Source organism: Anomaloglossus baeobatrachus, chromosome 12 (assembly GCF_048569485.1).
Source record: "Anomaloglossus baeobatrachus isolate aAnoBae1 chromosome 12, aAnoBae1.hap1, whole genome shotgun sequence".
In the NCBI taxonomy this organism is placed as follows: domain Eukaryota; kingdom Metazoa; phylum Chordata; class Amphibia; order Anura; family Aromobatidae; genus Anomaloglossus; species Anomaloglossus baeobatrachus.
Genome location: NC_134364.1, coordinates 113,810,867 through 113,824,553, shown reverse-complemented (window position 1 = coordinate 113,824,553; position 13,687 = coordinate 113,810,867).

Here is a 13,687-nt window from a genome sequence, read left to right as displayed (position 1 = left end):
AGCCTGGCGCCAGCCTTGACAAAGGAGCCCCACCTGAGGCACAGTACCTATGGAAGGAGAGGGGTCGATTATTCATCTATCAAGACAAACTTTACAGGAGCATCATTGACCCGAGGACGCATGAGAAGGTGTGGCAAGTGATTGTACCACAGAAGGATACGAGGATGGTGCTAGAAGCCTATCACAATGGTGCAGGCCACTTTGGTTGGAAGAAACTGGAGGCCCTACTTAAAGTAAGATTCTACTGGGTGGGCATGAGATCTGCCCTAGAGAAGTGGTGTCGAAACTGCGGGCCTTGCAATCTTAGAAGAAAAGACCAGCACCGCCAGAGAGCACCACTCCAGCCCATCCAAACTAAACGGCCCCTGGAGATCGTGGCCCTGGACCATGTAAAGTTGGCACCCAGCAGACAAGGCTACAACTACGCTCTCACTATGGTTGACCACTACTCCAGATTCCTGGTGGTAGTACCAGTCAAGGACTTGACAGGTCAAACTGCAGCCAAAGCTTTCCAGACACACTTCTGTCGACCACATGGCTATCCAGATCAAGTGCTCACTGACCAAGGACCAGCCTTTGAAGCTGAAGTGTTTAAGGAGTTTTGTAACCTATACGGCTGCCAGAAGATCCGTACTACGCCTTACCATCCTCAGACCAATGGCATGTGTGAGAAGATGAACCACATCATTCTCGATCTTCTGAAGACGCTCCCATTGGAGGAACGAAGTCAGTGGCCAGAAAAACTACCCGATCTAGTGGACATGTATAACAACATCCCTGTGAGTTCCACGAACTGCACACCGGCATACCTGATGAGGGCCAGACCAGGGAGATTGCCAGTAGATCTGGAAATGGGAGTTGAGACCCCTGAAGACCATCAACAAGGTGCTGATTGGGATTCCAACCGCCAAGCCCAATACAAGAAAGTACAAGAGTGTGTGGAGCGAAGCCTGACTCAGCAGCGTGAGAAACAAGAAAAGGCCTACAATCGAAAAGCACCTGCTGTTCCTTTGATGCCAGGAGATATAGTTCTCAAGGGAAAGAGAAGGCGTCATAAACTTGACAATCACTGGGAAGAAGAACCCTATACTGTGTTACCATCAACGCTTAGCAATGAAAAGACATGCCTTATCAGCAAAGATGGAGGAAAAACAACAGCTGTCGTTTCTAGAGATCGCCTAAAGAAATGTCCTGAACAACTAAGAATCCCTGAAGAAATTCCCAACCCTTTGCCAGTTCAAGAACCAAAAGAAAGGATGATCCATACTGCGCTTGGAGATTTTCCAGCAAGTTGGCCTCAATACAATGGAGCAGTTGTTATTCCAGTCATTACATTCACTCAATCTAGAGAAGTAGGAGACCTAGAAGCACCTGTTCAGAACCTAGAAGTGCCAAATGTAGCTGAAGCAGAAAACCACGCATTGGTATCAGTACCCAGTACACCCAGAATTCACATTGAGACACATACATCGGGTGGGAGGACACAACCTCAGACAGATGACAGTATAGTACTGCGTAGATCAACCCGCAGCAACTTTGGTCAGCTCCCATTACGCTATAGACAAAGTACAGTTTAGTTGAAAGTGACGGTATGAAGTGTAATGTTTAACCTGTTATAGTTAAGCAACGTTTAAGCGAAATGTGCCCACAAGGACTATTGTGAGACCTCCTTAAAATGTTAGACCACTGGTTATGAACTGGCTTTAACCACAAACTTTTGCATTGTAAAAAGTTGCCTTCTTGGTACCAACCACAGGGTCTGCCTGTTGAGGGGCATGGCTCTGCACCAACAAGGGGGCACGCCTGTTTATGGGGCCTGCCCTCCAACACTCGGAAGCGGGTACGCCTGTTTATGGGGCCTACCTTACACCACTCCCCTCAGGAGAGGAAGATTGGAGGAAAGGTCTGGGGAATGTGATGGCCCAGACCTGGTTACCAAAAGGACCGGTGACCTACCTCCTGGAGGTTTTTGGGTGGGGTTCGGACATGTGGGTGGTTGGTGGTGGAATGGTACCTGGCATGTCTAAATGTAAATAATTGCCCCTGTGTGGGAAAAATTTGTATTTACCTTTTTTCTTTCTCTTGTCTTTGCAGCCCGAGGACGTGCTGATGATAACTAAGGGGGAATGTGGCGCCCCTGACCTGGTCAGGCACCACAGAGTATTGCACCCATGCGGGAGCAATGCTTCCAGGTAATCTCCAAAGGCCAGGATGAGGTGCACACACAAACATATAGTGACCAGGCCTCCCACATCACCAGAGGGGACCCTTGGGTAGCCAGAAGGGGTTAACTTTCAATTCCCAGCTAGGGGTGTGTTCAGGGGCTGGTTGCTAGGAAGCAGGGCAGAGAGAGAGAGGAAGTGAGGGGAGTCGAGAGGAAGAAGTTGAAGTGTATAGAGGGGGAGCAGAGAAGCTCCCGTGCAGACAGGTCCTGAGGAGTGCTGTAGCTGAAAGCGGAGGAGAACGGAGTACTGTGGGTCGGCCTGAAGAGCATCCAGAGAAAGAGGGGTGGCTGAGTACGGAGATCCCGGTATCCGAGCACCCAAGGGGAACTAGATCCCCAGTACAGGCAGCAAACCAGTCAGAGCTGCTCAATCTACAGGTGGGGATACTCCATGCCCTCACCACTACTACGCAGCGCTCGGGCCAAGCAGCAGTCAGCAGGCCCATAAGGGGATAGGGCCAGAAGCCATCCCACCAAGGCCACGCTGCCGGCGGACGAGCCAGAGAGAGAGGGGAGCAGGGTGGTAACAGCTTCCCTGGAGGGGTCCTACCACGCTTCAAGCAAAGGACCCTCCTAAAACAGAAAGAGTGCAAGGAAGGCGAGTGGACAGCTACCCTCAGAACGGCCTCCTGGAATTCCTGGTTCCACCTGGTTATCACAGTGTCGCCCGGGCATCTCACCGTGACCTCCCAACTGTGAGTAAACACATTGAAAGACTTTTAGACTGTGTTTGAGTTCTTCTGCGACTTGTGGTACTACAAACCCACACCGGGCCCTGGGGCTTGCCTCACTCTCAGGAGGCTACTATATCCGACTGCACCCACCATCAGCCCCAGGCGTCCCCTAACCTGCAGTGGCGGTCCCCACTGACCGCAATACTGAGAGTGGCGTCACGATCAAAACCGAAGATTCCCTACCTGTGACCAGCACCAGCTACGTGGAGTCCCTGAAGGTATGCACCGATACAACACCTGTGGGGCTTCACACTTGTGCATCGCCCCTTGGTTACGCATACCAGGGGTGATGTGCTTGTGTCCTATGGTGTGTCACATTGAGTGATGGGACTGGTCTGCTGGCAGTAACCAGTGTATCATTCTAGTTCCCCCTTTGCATGCACGTAACTTGAGGCCCACTATGTATTTACAGCTATTGTGAAATTACTTATAACCTCTTATTACTGTGAAGTTTGCTGCTATACATGGGGACACGGCTGGTGATGTTGTGACTCCGTGTGCTACATTGTTTTTATTGGTACCGCCCCCTTTTACGTCCCCCTTATGGTTACCGGCATTTTCATTGCTACACACGCCTCTATATGTGATTGGGCTGCAATGTTCAATGACCTCATATGGCGCGTGTCATCACACTGTGTAGTGATGGGCAGGACTTCCGGGGGTGTTCCTATTCGCTACGTTACATAGTTACATAGTTACTTAGGTTGAAAAAAGACCTAGGTCCATCTAGTTCAACCTTCCTCCACCAGTTCTACATTTAGTCACTAAGTCATTTATAACCAACAATGTTTTGTGTACTGAGGAAATCATCCAGCCCTGATATAAAAGCTGTTATAGTATCTGCCATTACTACCTCTTGTGGTCGGTATTCCACAGTCTGACTGCTCTAACTGTAAAGAACCCTTTCCTATTTCGCTGCCGGAATCGCTTTTCTTCCACTCGCAGTGAGTGCCCCCTGGTCCTTAGTATTGTCTTTGGAAGGAATAAGTCATGTGCCAGTCCTTTATATTGACCACACATGTATTTATACATATAAATGAGATCTCCTCTGAGACGTCTTTTTTCTAAGCTAAACATATCTAACTTTTTCAACCTGTCATCATACGGGCGGCCTCCATTACTCATCATACGGGCGGCCTCCATTCCTTGTAATAGTCTAGTTGCCCGCCTTTGAACTGACTCTAACTTCTGAATGTCCTTTTTAAAATGTGGAGCCCAAAACTGGATCCCGTATTCCAGATGTGGCCTTACAAGTGATTTATAGAGGGGTAACAATACGTTGGGATCACGGGATCTAATCTCTCTTTTTATACACCCTAGAATCTTGTTTGCTTTAGCAGCTGCTGCCTGACATTGAGTGCTGCTGCTCAGCTTATTTGTAATGAGAATACCCAAGTCCTTCTCCTGTTCTGTAGTCCCGAGTTTACTTCCATTTAATGTATACGCAGCTATAGGATTACTCCGTCCTAGGTGCATTACTTTACATTTATCAACATTAAATCTCATTTGCCAAGTATCTGCCCATTCTGACATCTTATCCAGATCTTTTTGTAATATTGTACTATCCAGGTCAGTTTTTAATATCCTACATAGTTTGGTGTCATCGGCAAAGACTGACACTGTACTATCAATCCCATCCACAAGGTCATTAATAAAGAGAGTAAAAAGAATCGGTCCAAGCACAGATCCCTGCGGCCCCCACTGCTGACTATAGCCCATTTAGAGAATGTACCATTTATGACTACTCTTTGTTTCCTATCTTTTAGCCAATTCCTTACCCAGTTGCATATTGTGTCCCCTAGTCCTTGCTTCTGGAGCTTTAGTATAAGGCTATTATGTGGTACAGTATCAAATGCCTTTGCAAAGTCCAAATAAATCACATCAGCTGCATTACCAATATCCAGGTTTGAACTTACCCCCTCATAGAACCCCAACAGGTTGGTTAGACACGACTTATCTTTCATGAATCCATGCTGTTTGTCAGTTATCATATTATTTTCTGCAATATATTTTTGCATGTCATCCCTTAAAATGCCCTCAAAAACTTTGCATACTACTGATGTCAGGCTTACTGGACGGTAGTTGCCTGGATCTACCCTCTTACCTTTCTTAAATATCGGTACCACATCAGCAATCCTCCAATCCTGAGGCACCAACCCTGTTACAAGTGAGTCTAAAAAGATGAGATACAGCGGTCTGTCGATTACGGAGCTCAATTCCCTCAATATTCGTGGATGAATGCCATCTGGCCCTGGGGATTTGTCAATGTTTAATTTACTCAGACGTAGGCGTACTTCATCTTGTGTTAAATTAATTATATCGGGTGGTGGACTTTGATTTTTCACTTGTTGAATGATCCCTGGTACAGTCAGTTCCTTGGTGAATACAGATGAGAAATGCCTATTTAATATCTCAGTCTTTTGTTTGTCCTCTATAACTAACTTGTTATTATATTTTAAGGGGCCGATACTATCCTTTGTTTTCCTTTTGGCATTAATGTATTTATAAAAGATTTTGGGATTTATTTTAATGTCATTGGCGATTTTTGTTTCAGTAGCTAATTTTGCTTGTTTGATTTCTTTGTTACATTTCCTATTGATATCTTTATACTTCTGAAATGCTATTTCTGTATTCTCAGCCTTTAAGATTTTAAACGTCCTTTGTTTTTGTTTTATTATACTTTGTACAGTCTTATTTATCCATAGTGGTTTCTTTTTATTGCTGGACATTTTATTACCAGAGGGTATAAGTTTTTTACAGGACTCTAGTAGTATATCCTTAAACTTACCCCATTTATGTTCGGTATCCCCAGTTATTATGACTTTGTCCCAATCTACACATTTAAGCTCTTCCCTTAATTTGTTGAAATCAGCTTTCCTAAAATTCCAGGTTTTAGCATTTCCCCCTTTGAAATGTTCTATTGAATATTACGTTGAAGCTTCCCATATTATGATCGCTGGTGCCCAAGTGCTCCCGGACCTGTAGATCTGACATTGTATCCGGTCTATTTGACAGGACCAGATCTAGCAAATTATCTCCCCTGGTCGGTTCATCTACCATCTGAGAGAGAAAATGGTCTTGAATGGTAGATAAGAACTTACAGCTTTTAGCAGAACCAGAAGATTCTATGTCCCACTGAATGTCTGGATAGTTGAAATCCCCCATAATAAGAACCCGATTATTATTATTAGCTGCCTTTTCAATTTGTTCCAGCATTTCACAATCTATTTGTTCAGGTGTGTTAGGAGGCTTATAGCAAACTCCAATTAGCATTTTTCCATTATTCCCCTCCCCATGTACATTTACCCATACTGACTCTACATTGTTGCTGTTCCCCTCAATGTCATCATACAACACAGGTTTTAGGTTAGATTTAATAAATATACACACCCCACCACCTTTTTGGCCTTTCCTGTCCTTCCTAAATGTAGTATAACCCTGTATGTATGTCACCCAGTCATGGCTTTCATCCTGAAGGCTTACGTCCTATGCTCTCCTTAGCCTTCGGCTGGGTTGGGGCGCGTGGTCGTCAAGGTTACGCGTCCATGGCGTCACGTGCTCGTTCTCAGTCTGGCTGGAGGGCGGAACGTCCGGACTTCTGGAACTTCCTGGACTCCCGTGCATATCACCGTCCCTGCACTCCGACAGCGGTCGGCATTTTATATCCAGAGGAACTTTAGCTACATGTTTGTATATCCTTGGCTCTATATATTTAGCTATAAATATATTAATCATAGAGATCATATTATCCTTCACGAAATTTTAGCCATATGGAGCAGCTATCCCACTAGTGAACGCCCACTATGGGCTATCAGGCTATCAGATTATTGATGGGCTGTTTGACAGGATTCACCATATACTTCCTGTCCAGCGATCCAACACCTGATGGTGATGATAATCAACTACTAGGCTATTTATACTCACCAGGTCTACATTGCCAGTAGGGTTTCCTCCTTGAAGAAGCAACAATACCTCAGTGAAACGCGCGTTGGTGGCGATCCCTTGTCCAGTTGGGTATGTGCATCATGTGACCATTATTATCTTTTACTTGTAGCCAGTAGCTGGTTTTATCTGTGGGTATTTTTTACTATCCTCTTTATGTTTTTGGGACCGTTTTACCATCCTTATGCATTTGCACTTTATGCCTTTTGACAATATGCTTTCCAAGGTTTCCTTGGTCATCATACTATACGGTCTGGGTCATTAAATAGAAGTGTTTTTGGACAAAAATTGTAACACCTCTCCCACGGCTTTTGAGAGTGAGTCCATTTAAACCTATACCTCACTTCCACGGCTATTCTCTGACTCAGATTGTGTTGAATTTGGTCTCCAAATAACCCCCTTATTCAACATTTCACCTCTCCCACGGCTACCTGGGATTGTGAACTCTGCTTTACCATGTGTTTTTTGGTTTCTCGATTGTAACATTATTACTTGTTCACCTCTCCCACGGCTACTGGTATTTAACATGCATTGTATCATCAACTGTCACACTATATGCCCCCCTTGATTCAGTGGTAGTTGTTTTTATCCTATCTTATATTGCTGTTTTGCGTGCATCTTTCACAAAATAAAAATTCTTGTTTGCACATACACTCATTTGTCTTTCTTGATTGCATTCTATTGTGAGTGGTGCATATACGCCGCCAGTATATGTGTGCTGGTGGCGTATTTACCCTATGGCTCATGTTTTGAGAAATGTTCTTATTCTCTTGCTGGTTAACAGGTTCTCTCCCAACTGCTCACACTTCTCTCTAAGTTTCGTTTCTCGCATCGTTCTTCCCACAGGACGTCCCTCCAGCTCAGGGGCAGATCCACCCTCATCTTTTTCTCTCGCGGGGCCAGAGCGCTCCAGGGGTTCCAGGATAGCCACACCTCTTCGTGGGCGGTTACTTCTTTTTGCGTGGGCTGCTTTTGTTTCTTTGGCGCTCTTTCTGCGGTGGCAATATGGCGGCGTTTCAAACTTTTCAATCGGACCGCCAAGGCGCACGGTCACCTGTCTTAACATGTCTAGTCCTTATCCTGTTCGTGACGCCAGATGTGAGTCGCCCACCACAGTGCTGCAGCGGTCGCCTGCGGGACACTGTGGGGACTTCTCTGTAGGTACCTTTCTGGAAACAAGTATGTCAGGTTCACTTTCATAGGAGTCGTAATGCCACTCTCGGTTTTTCGGTCAGGGTGATGGGTGACCGCCACTGCAGTGTAACGAGCGTCTGGGGCTGATGGAATCTGCAGTCGGGTGGTTGGGCCTCCCGAGAGTGAGGCTGGCCCAAGGGGCTCGGGTGTGTGTGTGGAACAACAGGTCGCATAAGAACTCGGTCTCAGTCCAGAAATGTCTTTCAACTTGTATACTCACAATCAGCTGGTTTTGTGAGGTAACCCGGGCAATACTGAGATAGACCAGAGAGAACCAGGTATCCTTCAGGCTGATGTAGGGGTGACTGCTGACTCGCCTGCCTAGCACTTCTTGTTTTGGACAACCCCTGACTTAAAGTACCATGGGATTCATCCAGGGAAGTCGCAACTGCCTTTTCTCCCCTTTCTGGCCCATTTTCTGGCAGCGTGGACCAAGGTGGATAGCTGCAGGCTCGATCCTCCTTATGGGCCCCCTCGTTGCTGCTGATGCTCAGACTCTGTGTTGGTTGGTGTGGGACTTGTTTTGTTCACCCCAACGACAGGTTTAGCAGACCATTAAATGGATGTCTAGCTCTAGGGACCTGTTCCCCATGAGTGCCTAGCCCTCCAGAAGTCTCCGTACATGACCAGCTAATTCCCTCAGTGTCCACCAGACCAACTGGCTTCCTCAGCGTCTTTTTGTCTAACTTCTGGTGACCGTTCTCCCCCGCCAACAGCCACTACACTTGCAGGGTCTGACTAGCATGTCTGTGTGCCCGCTCTCCGCTTCAGACTCGACTTGCTTCTCTCTCCTGCTCCTTTCTCTCTGACTGCCACTGCAGCACTCTAGCTTCCAGTCCCTCCCCTCACCACTAGCTGAGATGTGGAGGCCACACCCCCTCCTGGGTCTGCTCAGGCGTCCCCTCTAGACTGTGTGTGAGACCTGGTCACTATGTGTCTGTGCGTACACACCCTATTCAGCCTTTAGGATTATCTGTTTGCACTCACCCAGCATGGGTGCAGTACTCAGTGGTGCCTGAGCAGGTCAGGGGCGCCATATTGGCAGTTACCCCAAAAACAGTGATCAGGGCAATGTGATTAGTACTAATGTTGTCCAAATAGTGCATCCCAAGTAGACTCAAAAATAATTGAAAAAATGTGCTCATACCCCATGGAGGTCCTTCTTGGGGTATGTATGTGTGAGGGCTGATGATCCAGCTGCAGTGTCTCCTCCCGTCCACCACAAGGGTGTCTGTGGAGCTGCTGTGTCTCCTCCCGCCCACCACAGGGGTGTCTGTGGAGTCTGCAAGAAGGATCCAGAGCGAGACAAGAGAGAGGGAGAGGACAGAGAGATATAGGAGGACTCTGAAGTGAGGTGGCCGCCTTTCTCCTGCTCTGGTCTGGATACCTGGAGTGTTAGAGACAGCTTGACGATTGCTGTGCAAGCAGAGGCCATGCTGCTGAGTGTCAGCATTTATAAACCATTGCCAGAGAGAAAACTGTGATTGCAGCGGTTTCCTTGGTTACCTGAGGCAGGCCTTTCCACCAGAGGTAATCCATTCCTAAAGCGATTTCCACCAGACTGCTGGTTCTGCCCTGAGGTGATCTATCCCTCTGATGGCCGGTGCCTTAGAGACTTGCTGTGAAGCTGAAAGCTGCCCGGATTTCCCCTTTGTACCTGAGGCTTTCCTTGATCCATCCATTCGTACTGTAAGTCCTGAGCTCGGGCCCCGCGCATATTTTTCTGTTTTTGCAGGCATGTGCGCACACACGTGCAATAGTGGTTTTGGCATCAAAACGGTTAAGGTACGCTGCAATCACGGATGCAAAACTGAACTTAAACTATTGTTGTACTGCTGCTAGCAGTTGTTTTACCCTGGGTAATTTCTTATTGTGCATATGTATAAGGGGAGAGGGAGGGGTATAGAGATATAACTAAGATTGTTAATCAGTGTGCTGCTCCAGAGACAGGTCCTAATTGCACTCAGTAATTTACACTCACTAGTATTTCATAGGTGTTGTTCTAGCTTTGTTTTTGGGTTTTCCCATTAGGTAAATTGTGTTCCAGTAGTTCCTGAGATATTGGAAGTGGTCCCTTGACTAGCACACTAATCCTGGTTTATTAGCCCGGGTGTATGTACATTTATTTGTGGGAATTCTTAATTCACACCTCGAGTTTCATTACCCACTTTCCTAATCGGTTTACAAAGACAGTTTGCGTTGAGCCTTAGTCTGGTCTCGTTCTTCGTTTGTGGCCCGCTGTATTCTGAAGGCAACCTTTCGGCTCCTACATGAGCAGAGTCTTTTTGCAGAATTTTCAGAGCAGAAACTTAGCAGTTTTTAATGTTTTGCATTTCTAAGGATTATTTAGAGAGTTTCTTCTTTGTTTCGGCTCTAAAATATCCCCTCAAAATCTGTGTGCACAAAGATACAACACTTAGAGCTATCTTGCAGCTTTTTTCTGCATCGTAACTATTTGCTTCCTAGAAATGAGAGCAGCTCATCGGTGAGGGAACAGAGAGTTAGACCCCCACCGATCAGATATTGATGACCTATCCAAAATATAGGTCATCGATATCATAGTTATGAGACGCATATTTAGTGCCTGCATCTGTTCAGTGACAGGGATGAAGAAGCGCTTAGATTCATGCCCAGATTCTGCACGTAATAAAGAGAACGCGTCAACAAGAACATAGTGAACTCCTGTCTAGCATTGCATGCCAGGAAGAGGACCATTTTTGCCAACACTTGCAAATAATATCCATATGAGTTAACGCACATAGAGTTTTCATAAACAAAGCATAAAATTGGTCCATCCAGTGCGTCTGCTTTCTTGTCTACCTAATACATTTAGTTAATATTCACTTTAATTTATGTTAATTCCATGAATTCCACAACTGTTTTTACTCTGCGGACTTTTCTTGCATGTCCTGCCAACTTCATAGACATGAGAAGTGGTTGGGATTATGCCGACTGGTACTGGCTGAGATAAATAACAGATTAAAACGTTATTCCCATTTTAATAAGCTATAAACAGAATTCTCGATAACTAACTGGGAGTCCCATCGCTGGCCGGCATCTCCATCTATCCCGAAAAGGGGGTACTGATGGGGCCAATTGTAATGCAGAGGTGCATGCATGGTTGACCATTGCTTGGGTTAAGCTGTCAGATGCCACCAGACACCAGTCGTTTATGTTTTACTCCGTATATATAAAAAAGCTGGGGTCTTGGATGAGTTGACTGTGGCAGGTCCACATGACTTCTTCCCACCCTATTCCCAAACACATACAAGGCTTGCCATGTGTGTTTGGTTCCTGTCAATCATAGGGATTGAGTTTGAGAGAAGCTGCCGGAAAGTGACCTTGGACTAATCATCCGAGACATATAGTGCATGGGTGTGTCACGGGTGACAGACAGTCATGTGGTTTCTGGCCATAGAAGGTCACAGCAACTGGCTGCGCAGAATGCTCCCTGACTTTCTATTGTTCCTGCTGTCAGTCTTTAATGGTATAGGTAGCTTTCCTGCTGTATTCATCTCTCCCCTTTTGAGCTCAGCAGGAGCTCAACTTCCATCTAGCTCATCAGTATTCCCTGGGTGCTTATATACCCTTTCCTTCTTTGGACTGGTGCTAGTGATATTTTTCAGTTACTTCAAGCCTTGTTTGCAAACAAGTGGCTTGTACTCCTCTGTGGTGTTGTTGCTGAAAACTCTGCTGAATTTCTACCCATCATCTCATGATAGTTCATGCTTTTACCCCGTGTGTCCCCCTTGTGTCTTCTATAGTTGTTTAATGTGGTTGACGAAGAACTCATCCCATCTGTTCCCTATTTAGAATCCTGCACTAGAGATATCTAGGGTCAGGTATCCAGTGCGGAACCTATCTAGGGTGATGAGGGACCCCAGGGACCAGCATTAGGTTTGGTCAGGGGTCACCATCTTCTCTTTCTCTAGACACAGGGTTTCCCTTCCCTTTTGCCATGCGCTTGGTACTTCCCTGTACCTAGTGTAACATATAGACCCAGGATGATTTTTCAAAGTATGTTTTCTCCAAAATATACTTGGCTGCAGTAAATCCTTGTATCTGAGTCATGCCACCCATAGTTCGGGCAGCATTAATTAGCTTACAGGTCCCCTTTAAGTGAGGCACTTCAGTTCCTTCAGAGAATATATTGCCTTCAACTGCCACATAAATGAAGATGACAAAACATTAGATGTAATGTCTCTTTAAAAGAGGGTGGATCTCTATAGGTCCTGTCTCCACCCCCGAGGTTCTAAAAGAATAGCATGACCATTTTTTAGGGTACTTACTCCATTGTTAGAATTATTATGTTATATTATTTAATCAGTATAATCATCAGGGTCAGAGAGAGTGATAGAAAAAGTAGGCAGCTGCTTAGGGCGACATTGAGAAGTAGAAGTTATTTATGGTCCACAAAAATTGAACCTGGGCCTCTATATGTTTAAACATAATTCAATTGGCCATTGTATCCAATCTACTGATAATTCTTTAGGTTACAGGAGATAACAGCCACTTTCCTTCAGGAACGAAGGTTCATGGGAGCCATTCTTCAGACAACAAGAGACCTCGTTACACCCTTGTATCTCATTATTTCAAAATAGATTATTCCAGCAGACATGTATCTCAAAAGTTTTGACTGACTCACTGTCCTCGTTTGCTGACATGTGAAATACTGAACATGATAATAAAAAATTATATTTGAAATTTACAACAATTTCAGAAGAACAATACTAAAAATAAAGAGGATTTTGCAACATATGGAGAAATAAAAGCCTACCGGTGGCAGATGTCACATATCAGCACTTTTTTAATTGCTTAATCCTTCCTTTTTTACATAAGTTTAGTTCACAATTTATTTCAGAACGTTACACAATTTCACAAAATGTCTAATAATCTGGCTGTATAGTTTTTGCAATAATGAAAAATCCAAAGGAAAGCAGCGTCACCAATATTTTCTGTCAAAAAGTCATAACCCGCCGATTGCCTAATACCTTATATTTGCGAAAGTCCCCATAACATATGAGAAAAACTAAGTACGTCCTTTTCTATGGTTTTATGTATCAGGACATATAGATTAGTAGAGCAGACTGTCATCCATTACATGTCTCACACTGGTAACATCCCCTTTAATATAAAACAACCTAAGGAGGCAGAGTCTCAGGGAGATCTATGTCCCGCTCGTAGCTCTTAACAGCTCATTTGCATATTAAGAAAATGTGAGTATCTCTGAAATCTGACATCATATCGCAGACATCAAGGTATCATTTTATTCAGCTTCCTATGACTTATATGCTCATATAGACATAGGAGGGCTGATCCCACTGACAGATTCCCTTTAAAGTTAGGTAATTCCAGCTTTCAATGAATAACAATACATAAAAAATTACACAGTATCATTTATTTAACAAAATCTATAATGCAGAACCAGAATCTGAAAAATTAATAACATCCATTCTTTCACAGGGATTAAAAGGGTATGTAGCAGTCCGGTGCTGCTAATTAAATGCCATTAATTGTTTATTTGTAAGTGTGACAACTTTTGTATAAGAGCAGAAGTTTTTCCAGTTTGCTGGTTCCATTTGTATATTAAGAA